The sequence below is a fragment of the Dreissena polymorpha genome, chromosome 5 (genome assembly GCF_020536995.1).
Source record: "Dreissena polymorpha isolate Duluth1 chromosome 5, UMN_Dpol_1.0, whole genome shotgun sequence".
Lineage (NCBI taxonomy): Eukaryota > Metazoa > Mollusca > Bivalvia > Myida > Dreissenidae > Dreissena > Dreissena polymorpha.
In genome coordinates, this window is record NC_068359.1 from 16,947,633 (window position 1) to 16,961,546 (window position 13,914).

The following is a 13,914-nucleotide window of genomic DNA, read 5'->3' on the forward strand; positions in this document are numbered from 1 at the left end:
ACGAACACTTATTATATAATGCGTGTTTTCTGTTTTCAGTCAGTCGTTTATAACATTGTAAATTATGGCGAAACAAATCTAAGAAAAAAATATTACATATTTCTCCGAATAAAAATTCATTGTATTTATGGCATGAATAAGTTATCATTCATCCTTACTATAATTCCAAAATGTTTGAGTGGTAATCGTATAAGCTTCTATAAAGATGGGACCGTTCAAAAATTCCTTTCAGAGCAACGTTTTATTTCTCTTTGAATGTGTTTTTTCTGACATTTATACTTTAACAGTTTAGTTACTTGGCACTGATATGTGAAGATAAGAAAATGACTGACGTACTTAAAATATATCAACAGATATTGGAAGCTATATTTAGAACGCAAACTAATGCAAATCAAGTCATAATTTCTCATAACAAATTTGTTCAGCACATAAACACCGACTATATTAATTTGAATATGTAAGAATATGTAGTGCATGCGTTTTATCGTATTGTAAACCAATATGTGTTCAAGCGAATTGCAAAAGCCAATTAGTCCCCTATCGGTGAAAACGGTGAGGAATTTATGGTTTGCCCTCTGTTTGTCTGTCACACTTTTCTGGATCCTGCGATAACTTTAAAAGTTCTTCATATTTTTTTATGAAACTTGAAACACAGATATATGGCAATATGGAAAGTATTCACGTGATTTCATTTTGTTCCTACGTCAAGAATTCTGGTTGCTATGGCAACAAATAGACTAGAAATATTGCTGAAAATGGTGAATCCTGCGATAACCGGTAGGGAACTTTTATTGCTTGGCAATAGTCTTGTTACCTGTGACATTGTTTGTGATGAACTCCACCACCTCGCTTTGATTCCTTCTACCCAGATCCGTTATCGTAACCATGTATATACGGTATCTAAAACAATGTATTAGCAGAGAATGTGCATGATACGATTTGATAGTATTGCATTTATAGCAAGTTTCCAATTACTGATATCATCCAAGACAATACATACGAAAGTACTTGACAAACGAAAAGACAGGAATTGTAATCGTTGTATGTCAAATGCATTCTCTCGAAATGAAACGGAAAATGTCAATGTGTTTGAATAAAACTACTTTCTAACATCATACATTAAAGAGGCGAATTCTTCTAATATAGTTTTCAAGCTTTATGTAGCATAAATATATCAGCTCTGGACTCAAAATTATTTTGTCATTACCAACAAAAAAAGGGGCCAACATATCACATATATAAAAAAGTTTAGGCAAGACATATTATCAAAAGAGAAATATGTGTTAATCACCGGTAGTGTTTTATTTTAAGCGATGGTTAAATGTCTACACAATACAAGTTTAACACATTATAAAGGAAGCTGCATATGAGTAACACATAATTAGCAGAAAGAGGGAATGAGAGGTACACGAGATAAGTTGTTTCGTACTATCCTTACTAAACAAAGGTTATTCGATAAAACAGCTCGCAATCCTGGTCGCAGATCAACAACAGTATGTTTAAATGCGTTTGGAGTTTAAACAAAAACCCAGTTAAATGCAATTTTGAATAGCATCAGTAGGAGAAAATTCGCATCATCTCTACGATGTATTTTTGGCATGTTACAAATTGCACAATAACTTAACATGTGAAAAATCACATTTTAACTTTTTAAACATAAGTCAACTGTCAGACTGCGTCTGACAAACAAGACAAATTCATACTTGGTGAAAGGTAAAAGGCCTGTGATTCGAAAGGTTCTCTGGAGACGGCTTATCCCATACGTGAATATCGCAGTACCACTTGATTCTACGAGCTCGTAGAATAATTCAAATCCAGTCACGTGATCGGGGTTGCCTTCTATTGACCAATGAACAAACGCGGTTGTGTCTTGGATGAAAACGCTCAGATTTGTTTCTCTTTGGGCTTCACCTGCAATGACAATACAGTGTCATGAATGATAATGCTTTATAAAAAAAAAACTTAAATACGTGACTTGACATAGGGCTGTGTTGGAGTCATGCGCTAAAATTGTGTTTTGTCTAGGTAACACATGTAATGGCAATATTTGGAAATAAAGTGTCACCTTTCGTTAACCGGATATTGCTTAAATAATCTCTATAACGCAAGTTAATTCTACCATACACCTGAAACCGTAACATGCGCACTGTTCTCTCACAGAAATATGTTGAGTGTACAAGAGCGCGTTGCTCTTTTGTGTAACAACTGTAATTGAAATATACGGTCACTTTCTGTAATTGACCAAATATTAATACCTAACTAAATTATATATTTATAACAACTCGTAGAACACTCTTTCTGAAATAGAAATATAATATAATGTAAACGATTAAATGTGTTGTTCGTTAGACATCGAAAGTATGGTACATATTATAAAGAACTATATATTCTTAGTCAAGGTAATTGTCAGGATACTAATGTAACATATATCTGCTTGAAACTAAAGCAAGCACAATGTAAAGATCTACTAAAAACTCCAACTTCTTTTGAATAAAATCACGTCTTACATCTGTAGACCTCATATCTAAAAGCGATAAACATTTATGACGAGCCCAGTCATTCATAAGAATTTGCGCCATATCAGTTTTCCACTCTTGGGAAACAAATTCGATCCGTATAGTCAACTTAATGTCGATGGCATTCGTGATGAGTAATTTTGTTTCATGCCGGTGATTGAACTTCGAGGCGGCTTATTTAGCAATTTTGTATTATGAAATCACACTATGAAAATAAAGTTTGACTTTAGATGTTTAGTATGTTTCTAAGATAACAATATAACTTATTCAGAGGAGCATGAAATTTGTTTACATTTGAAAAAAAAACATGCAGGAAAAACAAACGTTAACAGCAAACAAATGTGTGCATATATCCACATTTCTTTAACAAATGTGATTATAAAACACGACAAACATTCTTTAAAATAGGTCTGGTTAAATAATAATTTTCCTTATCACTATGAATACATGATTACGGTAAAGTTAATATAGTTTGAATCGTTGTTAAGTGTCCGTTCTCAACTGAACATTCATTGGAATAAGGATAATGATTTGCGAAAAATGGTGGTGTTTTTTCACAATAAGAACTGATATACATTTACATCAACATACCGTGAAAATTATATGACGCTTCATCACATAAGTAGTACAGTGGTTATGTTATCAGTTAATTATTTCTTATTTGCAGTAATTTTACAACCTAAGCATTTCACCGATTATTAACTCTCGCACGTTCTTTATCCAACAACAATTCAATGGCTAGATATAAAACACAGCGTATTGCATGGTCGTAATCACCTGTGAAAAATTGATTCACGTGCTTTAGTTTTTTTCATCGTAAAGGCAAGGTTTATGTTTTAGGCTCGCAGAGTGCCTACTGTTTCTTGTAGTTTTCGGAAAACACGCGGACATCTTTTTTTATTTTCATCGATTATCAACTCTCGCATGTTTGCTATCCAACAACAATTCAAATGGCCTAAAAATAAAACAATGTTTTACATAACCTTAATCACCCTTGAACAATCGATTCACAAGTGGGTGTGTTTGTGTGTGTGTGTGTGTGTGTGTGTGTGTGTGTGTGTGTGTGTGTGTGTGTGTGTGTGTGTGTGTGTGTGTGTGTGTGTGTGTGTGTGTGTGTGTGTGTGTGTTTGTGTGTGTGTGTGTGTGTGTGTGTGTGTGCGTGCGTGCGCGCGCGTGCGTGCGTGCGTGCGTGCGTGCGTGCGTGCGTGCGTGTTTGTGTGTGTGTGTGTGTGTGTGTGTGTGTGTGTGTGTGTGTGTGTGTGTGTGTGTGTGTGTGTGTGTGTGTGTGTGTGTGTGTGTGTGTGTGTGTTGGTTTATATCACACATCGAGGTACTTCATAGAAGTACACAGCCACACTTCGAGGTACCAAAAAATAGCGAGGTACTTTTCCCTAGACCTCGGTACGTGTACCTCGCCAACCGCTTGTAAAAACCATTGTACACAATTTCCGCTCGTTTCTACGGGTACCTCGGTATAACGTTGTAGTACTGGTTTGTGTGTCAGAGTGTGACCCCACACACTTGACATCCATCTCAGAAGCTTTTTTGGTTCCCGTTTCGAAAACGAGCGCGCGCAGATAAATCTGGAAACCAGTTACTGACCTATTTACCGAGTAGATTGGTTACCTCCCCTTATCTATCGTTACTCCCTATATAGAGAGGACCTCGGTGAATCGGTCAGCAACTGGTTTAGGTGAGTTACGAGCACACAGTTATTTTCAACAGTATTTTTTCTTAACATAAAAGAAATAAATAATGACATCGTGTTTTTATGTAATAATAAATAACAGTTAATTACTCGTCATTTAGTAGATTTTCTCCTTACTTTAATCGATCATTATTTGCTGCAATTCTTACAAGAAATAAACAGGACAGTCGTTTCGCGCTAGTTTTTATACGTTCAGTTGTTTACATTTTTTCTTACAAAAAAGAATGTTTCTTTCAGTGTTTCTAGTGTGTTAAATTTAATAATACTCTAACACTTTGTTCTACAGTGATGTATGTTCCAGCTGGTAACAGTGAATTTATGAAGAAAATAAGGACTTTGGTCGCCCAGGAAGAAAGTGGTTTTAAAGGTGAAAATATGTGATTATTTACTCTTTTTGAAAGATTTCATTACAACTGGTTCATGTATCACTGAAGTATATGCTATTTTAATTATGCATATAGCTCCAAACTTAATATAGAATGCTTTTATAAGGAATTATTCTTTAACATTACCCCACCCACTTTGACCATTTCAGGAAGTGATATGTCCTTAAAGGGATCTTTTCACGCTTTGGTAAATTGACAAAATTGAAAAAAGTTGTTTCAGATTCGTAAGTTTTCGTTTTAGTTATGATATTTGTGAGGAAACAGTAATACTGAACATTAACCATGCTCTAATATAGCCATTATATGCATCTTTTGATGATTTTAAAACCTAAAAATTATAAAGCGTTGCAACGCGAAACGATTGTATAATTTGGAGAGTTCTGTTTTTGTCGTTAAATTTAATGAAACTACAAAGATTGCTTATATAAGGTATAAAATACGTCACGAATCAGCGTTTTTTTTCCTTCTTCAACTAGTACCGGGGAACGGTACCTTTCCCAAAGCCTACCGGAGGCTTCCCAATTTTAGCACCGGACCTTTCCCAATCTCGATATCTACCGTTCTGAACGATTTTAGGTGCCGTTCCCAATAGCCAGTGCCTTTTATTTTCGCTGGAAATATCTTTTGATATTGTCGAGCCTTTCATTTTCGGCCATTTATTTTCGTAGGACATTGTTGCGTAGAAAGTAAACAAAACTTTTCAAATGGGGCGCAATTCTAACCGCTGTGTAAAATGTGAATGGATTACATAACTGCGACGAGTGATCGATATTTCCCGTGAAAGAATTCCATCGCTAAGACCAGTCTTCCTTACATCAATAAACTTTCTCAACACTAATTTCGTTGACATTAAAAAAAAACGTAACCGTATTGAGTTAAATGCGCATATTACTTCTATGTATAGTTTTTTAAGTGTCAAATCCGGACAGTAACTATTCGGATACGAATATAAACAAATAAAAGTTTAACATAAAATTAAAAATAATGAGACATGGGTGTAAAATCCTATAGTTATTTACAACATATACATAAGCATTTAATGGCAGATGATCTTAATATCTTATTTGATGATTTGAAAAAAAATCAAAACAAAATATAAGACTTACCTTTGAAAATTATTGTTAAAGCATTCCACTCTTAAAACTCATTTTGGTTACGTGTGACTATTCTCACTGTCTATTGTTAAAAGATGTCAAACCAGTACAAGATCCATTGTTGTTGTTTTTCTTTAGTTTTTAAGTTTATAATTTAACTCACATGAAACATTGCAGGGCTTGTAAGACTTTTAAGGGCTAAAACAAAATTATTAATATTAATTTTTATGCAACCTCAGTGCTTATGCCTATCACTGGAAGATATTTTTCCAATTGACGGGCACATTCTAACTGAAGTGGCAATAACACAATTTTCACATGACATGATACGATAGTCAAAATATCATAACCGTACTGTAGTTTTTCTGTCAAAACCTAGAGTTTAAAATGCTTTGTGATGCAGAATATAGCCCCTAATGATAGATTACATGCATTTTAAAGGTTCCCAATTCATCAATTTTGCGACTCGAATTTTTCCCAATTCATTGATTTTGCGACTCATTTTTTTCCCAATTTGAAAGTTTCACGACTCGAAAAATTCCCAATTGTAGGGGTACAGGTACCTTTCCCCTTTGGGGAAAAAAAACGCTGCGAATGTGTACTCGGCGGAATAGCTCAGTAGGCTAGAGCGATTTTTACTTCAGGACTCTGGCAGGACTCCAGGGGTCACTGGTTCGAAACCTGCTTCGGGCAATGTTCTTTTCCTTTTTAAATTTTTTTTCTTGATTTTTTACTGGAGCTTTTACGATCCAATGTTTACATTTATCAATATAAAGCATTTAATGAATAAGTTAAAAAATGCCAAAATCTGTGAAAAGGCCCCTTTAAGCCTTGGGCTAGTTCTGGGTACCATAACTTAGGATTTTCGCATTTTATTAATTTTGACTGGCGCGACTTTAAAGTTATGGATCAAACCCATAAGGAAAGTCAACCAGAAATTCCTGTAAAGTTGACAGTTAACAAAGACCGGTCCAAAACAGCTTTTAAAAGCAGTTATTGGCCCAAATCAACCACATTATCAGAAAGATCCACATTTTTCACATTTAACTGATATATTCTTTCACAAAATACTATCTTAAACATTTGAAACTTATTCTCTGCTCAACATATCGAGAAAAACAGTGATGCAACAGACATTTTCCAAATGTGAATCCAGAGCTCCAGATAAGGATTTGTGAAATTAGTAACGGTACTGCCACTGACAGAAAGAAAAGGAGTAACGCTTAAAATCAATTAGTACCTGTACTACCATATCCAAAAATACAGGTAGTACTGTACTACCCGTGTTCTTGAATATTGAAGGGTGTATAACTGACTTTACAGAAACATTTGCATCAATTATAATAAATATATGTAGCTTCTTAAACAGTTACTGTATAAGGTTTTCCATTCTGAATTATGATGCAAATACAACTACACATTAAAACTCATGACTAATACTATTTCTTCATTTTTCTTGACAAGAAAACACAAGCCACCTAGTAAGCTAAGTAAATGAACACTTATTTCACTGTCTCCTCCGTTTCCCATCGTGTTTTCTAACGATTAAAGCCACCGATGCAATCAAATCGTTTAATATTGGAGCGACAATGTCTTTTTCTGGGTTTACAGATTTAATGTCAGGATGATTAGACGACACCGTATGTAGTCATTATATGACAACAAAGTGTTGTTTTGAACTCCTTTCGGTTAAACCAGCATTACATTGCGCGCAGACATATTGTTTTTGACGGATTTATAAGTTACAGGAAATCACGCGACAGAATAGGCATTAATATATGAACCAAGTCTACAACTTTTCGGAAATTTAAATTAACGAAAAGCGCCGTTAGGTTAGAGACCAACAAATAAGCCTCGCAGACGTATCGGTACGGCCAGATTGTTTTCGTAAATGCGTAAAACAGATATTAATGTCGTAATTGTACGTCCAGTTTATAAAAATAAATGCGTAACTCTTCATGAAAAAGGCGTATTTCCGGCTGTTCGGCCTTTATCTAGAGCTCTGGTGAATCTCCCGAGATTTCACGGTCATATGACGTTATTTCTATTTTTAGTAATATACCATGTGCTCAAGTGTTTTCAAATTCAGATAGACATTTCCCGGTATTTTGAATTATTCTTGCTTGTTTTGTTAAAGCGGGTATATACGATTTTGTCAAATATTTATGAATTTATATAAAATGTTTAAAAAAACTTATTATATATATATTTCAATATAAATTTTAAAAAAAGTTAAGAAGAACATGTGTCGAAAAATGCGAACTAAGCCAGATATTTAATCCTGAAATTGAAAACGGCTGTACAGCCGAATTCACCAGCATGTATACCAGACATGTACGACAATGTGAATCTAAACTTAGTTTAACGGTTTATTTGAATTCCTGCAACGATATCTATTCATACTACACACGAACACTAACTCCGATCCTAATACAAAGACGAATGCTTCGGTTATTTTAGGAAAATATGTACGTCACAATCTGCTCGGGGCGCTTATTGTCTTTGCTGCATTTTATGAAATTCGGCTTTAATGTATAATTTGTCTTACCTATTTTGTGTTATTGTCACATATTTTATCAGTATATTACAATTAAACACATATAAAAAAACGTAAATACCCGCTTTAACAAATTGTAGTGTAAATTCAAACTCAAAAGTAAAATATTTAAAATTACCTGATTCACTTTGAAATCAGTACTTTAATCCACCAGACATAAGTTGTTATTCACAAATAATAAATATCAGAAAACGAATGTAATGTTTACCATTTCAGAAAAAATTACAAGGTCGATCTAAACGTATCCAAATGAAAACTCGTTACGTGACAAAGCGACAATGGCGTCAAAATTGTGAATTTCAGGCTGATGATAGTTATTTTCATCTATTGTAAGATGCATTTGAAACATTTGTACCTTAAAATATGCCTCCATGCAGTAATTTATATTCATTCACCAATATATGTAGAAAGTATCCAAGAAAATGAATTGTCTTTGATTTATAGCATGACATTAATATGTTACGACTCTGGTTGACTTTTGATATGGGGTCAGCTTCAGCGTACAGGTCTGTCAATACTTTATAAACTGTACGCTTTTCTTTAGCAAGCCTTGGGCAAGATCGGAGTGAATCAGATGTGATGTTTTCACTCCCTAAATCAGACATGGCTAAAGTTCGTTGCATGTCGGACATTGCCAACAAAAAAATTAAAGATGCCAACTGTGAAATCCATTATCATCTGACTTACTATCCGGTAATTTATAAAGTGTTAAACCTCTGTTGTTTTCACAACAAGCCAGTTACCAGTTCCTGTTTTTAGCTCGGCATTTTCGGAGAAAACCCGAGGTATTGTCATAGCCAGCTTGTCGTGTCGTCTGCCATCCGCCGTCCACGTCGTGCTAAAACCTTAACATTTTGTTAAGGTTTTGAACATTGGCTCTAAAATCAAATTGCTTCCACCTACAACTTTGAAACTTCATATGTAGATGCACCTTGATGAGTTCTACACGCCACTCATTTTTGGGTCACTAGGTCAAAGGTCAAGGTCACTGTGACCTTTAAAAAAGATATAATCTGACAACCTTTCATTTATTCAAAACTTCACCCGTAGCCAAGCGTGGCACCGGTTATGCGGTGCTCTTGTTTTGGATTCGTTGCCATATGTAAACAAGTGAGTTTTTAATACCAACATTGTGTGTTGCTCAAAAAATATTTTTTGAAAATGACGCGATGTGTTAAACAATCTTACATTTTCGGTGAAATTTGGTATAAGTACTACCCATGAGTGCCTTTGACAAATTAAAATAACAACTGCTCAGTCAGATTGAACGCATTCCCCACCACCAGTCTGAAAATAAGAACATAAATTTCAATCTTCATGGTGTGAAAAGCGCCCCAATGTTTGTCACAAACTTGTGATACCTCATTGCAATGGAGTACCGGTAGTTCTGTAGTCTATAAAGCGATGAAAAATGTTCAATTTTGTGGTTGTCATCATATTGAAAATGTAATAGTTAAGTTTAAATATAACCAGAAAAGATCTTGGACAAATGCACAGATGTCCTTAAATATTTAATTCAGAAACATCTATGTTACAAAAAAATGTATGCCCTCTATAACGATATTAATTAAGTCTTAGTTGACGGTGTTAAAGTTAATATTTAAGCCTTAGTATTCTGTTACTTTAAAGAGGTTTACATGCCAACCCATACATGCTATTCTAGTGTTCCCGATCACAAAAACGAAAACTCACGATTAAATCATGCAGCTGGATATTTAAGTTGAAAATGTTAAAGAAAATGGTGAATGTAAAAAAAAAAACACGTTTTACTATAAGCGTATGAATATTCCATACTTAAAAAAAAACACACGGAACCTACTTCAGTGTACAGGTACCTACTTCTGAATGTTATCGACATAAATGCCACATGGGGGTAATAGAATATTCGATTTCTGCGAATTTTAACAATTTTATGGGTTAAAAAATTAATTTCCCCACATGGTAATTGTGCATGTTGCAACAAACCACGTGCAGTAATTAAGTATAGATGTTCAACTCAGTACATGTAGTATTTTAGAATAATAAAATATATCAGAATTAATGCACAATGTGACATACGGTGTAATGGGAAAGTATTGATCCATTATTTAAAAAAGTACGTCGCTCTATGACTTACACATCGCAGAGCATGTATTTGAAAAGAGCAAAAAAGCACCAGACTCCGTTGTTTGACAAATACATTCGTAAAAAATATTGGTGAGAGGAGCTTGGGTGGGGGGGGGGAGGGTATGGCAACACCCTCCTTGCAAGGACCTGGGCCTCGTAAGGAAAGGCTCTCACATTGTATATTGTTAGTGTCAATGCATGAAAATAAATAAAAATCAAATGAACAAACATTAAATGAAGCACTGAATTTGAGGCGAAAAATACTTTATTTAAATGCGGTTTGATTGATTATTAAATAAGATTCTTGTGGATACTAATACATTTATGATAATAATTATATTCTTCATTCTTTCTTTGTTTGTTACACACACAAATAAACGTCTACACTCATATTTCCAGAAAATTATCAGAGTTATGTGGGTTATCATCTTAACGCTGTAATTTGGCTTCTGCTTTTTTTTCTTAACACTAACCTAGTACATGTTTTACAAAGTGAGCTTTAGTGGATGGTGAGATTATAATGATCTGAGATTCTTAGGTCGGAAAGCATACAAGTTGAAAATTTTGAATATTTGTCACACAGGTTTAAAATTATATCCCTGTTAAGTCAAATGCCTGTTAAGTCTATGCTGTACTGATTATAGTCAGGTCTTGAAAACATAATTGCATAGGAATAAGAAGAGTTTACGTTTTTAGACATGTTCCTTAGATGTGCCATATAGAGCTGTGATGGCTCTCTTGTTTTTGTTAGATATGTTGTTAAAACAAACCTGGCTCATCAAAGTGCAAAACAAATTTTCAAAGGGTCTGTTACACGAATTAACTTAGAAAACAGCTTTCTAAGTAATTGTTTTTAATACTGATATTGATATTTGGGTGTTTCTTTACTAGCAGATGATGATGGGGTTGGTTCTAGAAATGAGCCAATCATTATTTCCTGAAAACAATTCTTCAAGCTCTCCTGGTTCCAAAATGAGCCCAAAGGCCAAAGCTTCAGTGGTCTGTCTGAATATTATATTAAAAGAGGTCATAGATCATGAAATTTTGCCCGATGAGCTGGCTTTGCAGACCTTTAAGACATTTCTGGTCTTTCTTCCATGTATTTCATTCATATATTTTTTATTACCTTTACAATAGACTATGGATACCTCTGTCTGTATGTATTCAGTTGAGTCCATAGCATTCTACTGTGTGTGTGTGTGCCTGGTACCTCACAGTGTATTAGCATGTCAAGATGTCAATCCTTATCAACTTAAAGTTTTACAATTTTTGTGAATTTGGTGGGTTTAAACCCTTATTAGGCGGTTAAACCAGTCGGTGTCCTCTGAGAAGGTGGTTACTTCAGTTATGCCTTATGAATAATCCTTTTGTGAACTTCTTGATTTAAAAAAACGGTTTGCAGGAGCAGAACTCAATTAATAAACGATACAATTCAGTAACATGGCAGATAAAGAATTGAGTGATTCTAGAAATGACCCATCCAAATTGATCCAATATGCTGAAAAGAACTCTTCATTCAAACTCTCCTGGTTCCAAAAGAGCACCAGAGGTCAAAGTCTTAGAGGGGCGTCTGATTATTGACGATGCTGGAACAGCAGCGTCCAAGGTTTGATAACCAGTAAAAAAAATCTTCACAATGGCGACCTATGTAAAAGACCGAGCCAGTCCGATTGAGATAATTCGATTTTTCAGTTACTTCCCTTGGCATTCGCCACTGCGTAGGAGATTGCTCGTTGATTTTCATTGATAACATTTTCCTAGCAGAGTTGTCGTTCGTGTTGATAAAGGTAAATATCAATAGAACAGCATATCCTGGGGAAACAGATTCAATAAGTGTATCAGAACATTAATTTCAAATTAGTATTTTTACATCCATTTTATTTTTATGGACCAATGAAACAACTATATATTTTTCTCTATTTTGTTTGATATTTGTTCTCGATTTAGTAAATAAATTGCGAATAAAAACATGTAAAATTAACTTTTTACGTCATCACACAACTCAAGAATGCGAGCGATTTCAAACCTGCAAATTGTAAACGCTGCACTGCTATGATATATATAGATAAAACAAATTTTTTTTTGCGTAATTTTCCGTCCCGCTAACGCAGTGGTAAGGACGTTCGCTTTTTCACCTTTACGACACCGGTTCGATTCCCGCTGCCGGCGCAATGTTATATTTTGTATGTTTTGTGGTCACCATTCCTGACAGTTGTTTTTTTTACAGAAAATCTCACCCCCACCCCCCCCCCTCGCAGCTTTTGACCATATAAAAAATTAAAAAGTATTTCAGTACAAAACAAATAGCTGGAAATTGCAGCTATCATTCAAAATTCGTCACAACTGTCGTCAATCTAATCTTATTAGGTAAGAGTGCTGGACACACTCCGGGTCCCAACATTATGCAGCCTCAGCGCGGAGGTAACTCATTACCTTGGAAAAACACAAATACACACACTGGGTGCAGCCTAGGCGCGTATAGACTCAAACAAGGCAACAAACTCAAGTGCGGGCACAATCATTTAAAATTTACATATTGAATACGATATTCTAACAGAAATTACACAACCACCTAAGTGTACATACCATGTTTGATATTTCGTTTGATTGTTAGATTTCAGCATATACATGTATAAGGTCATTTCGCTATTTGTTAACTTATCAATATGTTCGTGGGCGAACTCGGATAGTCAAGTGCTCATACGATTGAGCTCACATGGTCCGGCTATGTGCTCATACCTACTTTCGAGAATCATCATGAATGTATTGCCATACTTAATGAACAAGAATGTGACCCGCCTCCCAGTTTCGCTCAATGGGTCAAGTTACCCACGAGTACTACTTCCCCGTACCCCTAAACTTTTTTCGTACCAAAAATGTTTCGTACGCAAAATTTTTTCGTACCAAATTTTTTTTCGTACCCAAAATTTTAGTACCCAAATTTTTTATCGTACCCAAATGTTCGTATCAACATACACAATTGTGGTGATATAGATAAACTTAAATTGATGTTTTATATCCATCCTCTTCAAAAGCATCGTCACACCAGTACTGCCAGTACTTTGATTATAATAAGTGAGATCAACGACCATGATAATTTGGCCTGATGAGCTGGCTTTGCTGACCTTTAAGACATTTCTGGTCATTATTTGCTCCATGTCTTTTACTGATATTCTTGTTACCTTTACGGTAGACTATGGATACCTTTGTCTGTATGTAATCAGTTGAGTACATAGCATTACTCTGCATGTGTGTTTGCCTTGTACCTCACAGCGTATTAACATTTCCAGATGTCAATCCTTAAAAATTGCATAAATATTCCAGTAGTGTGTTTGTTAGTTTAAACCTATTTAATTTAGCTTGATGGCATAGAAAGCCACAGGCTTATTGAAACGCTCTTGAGTCCGTTTCCTGGGCCTAGAACCAGTACTTGGTGTCTTTGGGGAAAATCTAAAGAACACTCCCATTGTTTGGATCGAACTTGTGACCTCCCTGTTGATAGGCAGACACCATATCCATTACACCATGGTGACCTAGTATGTATTTC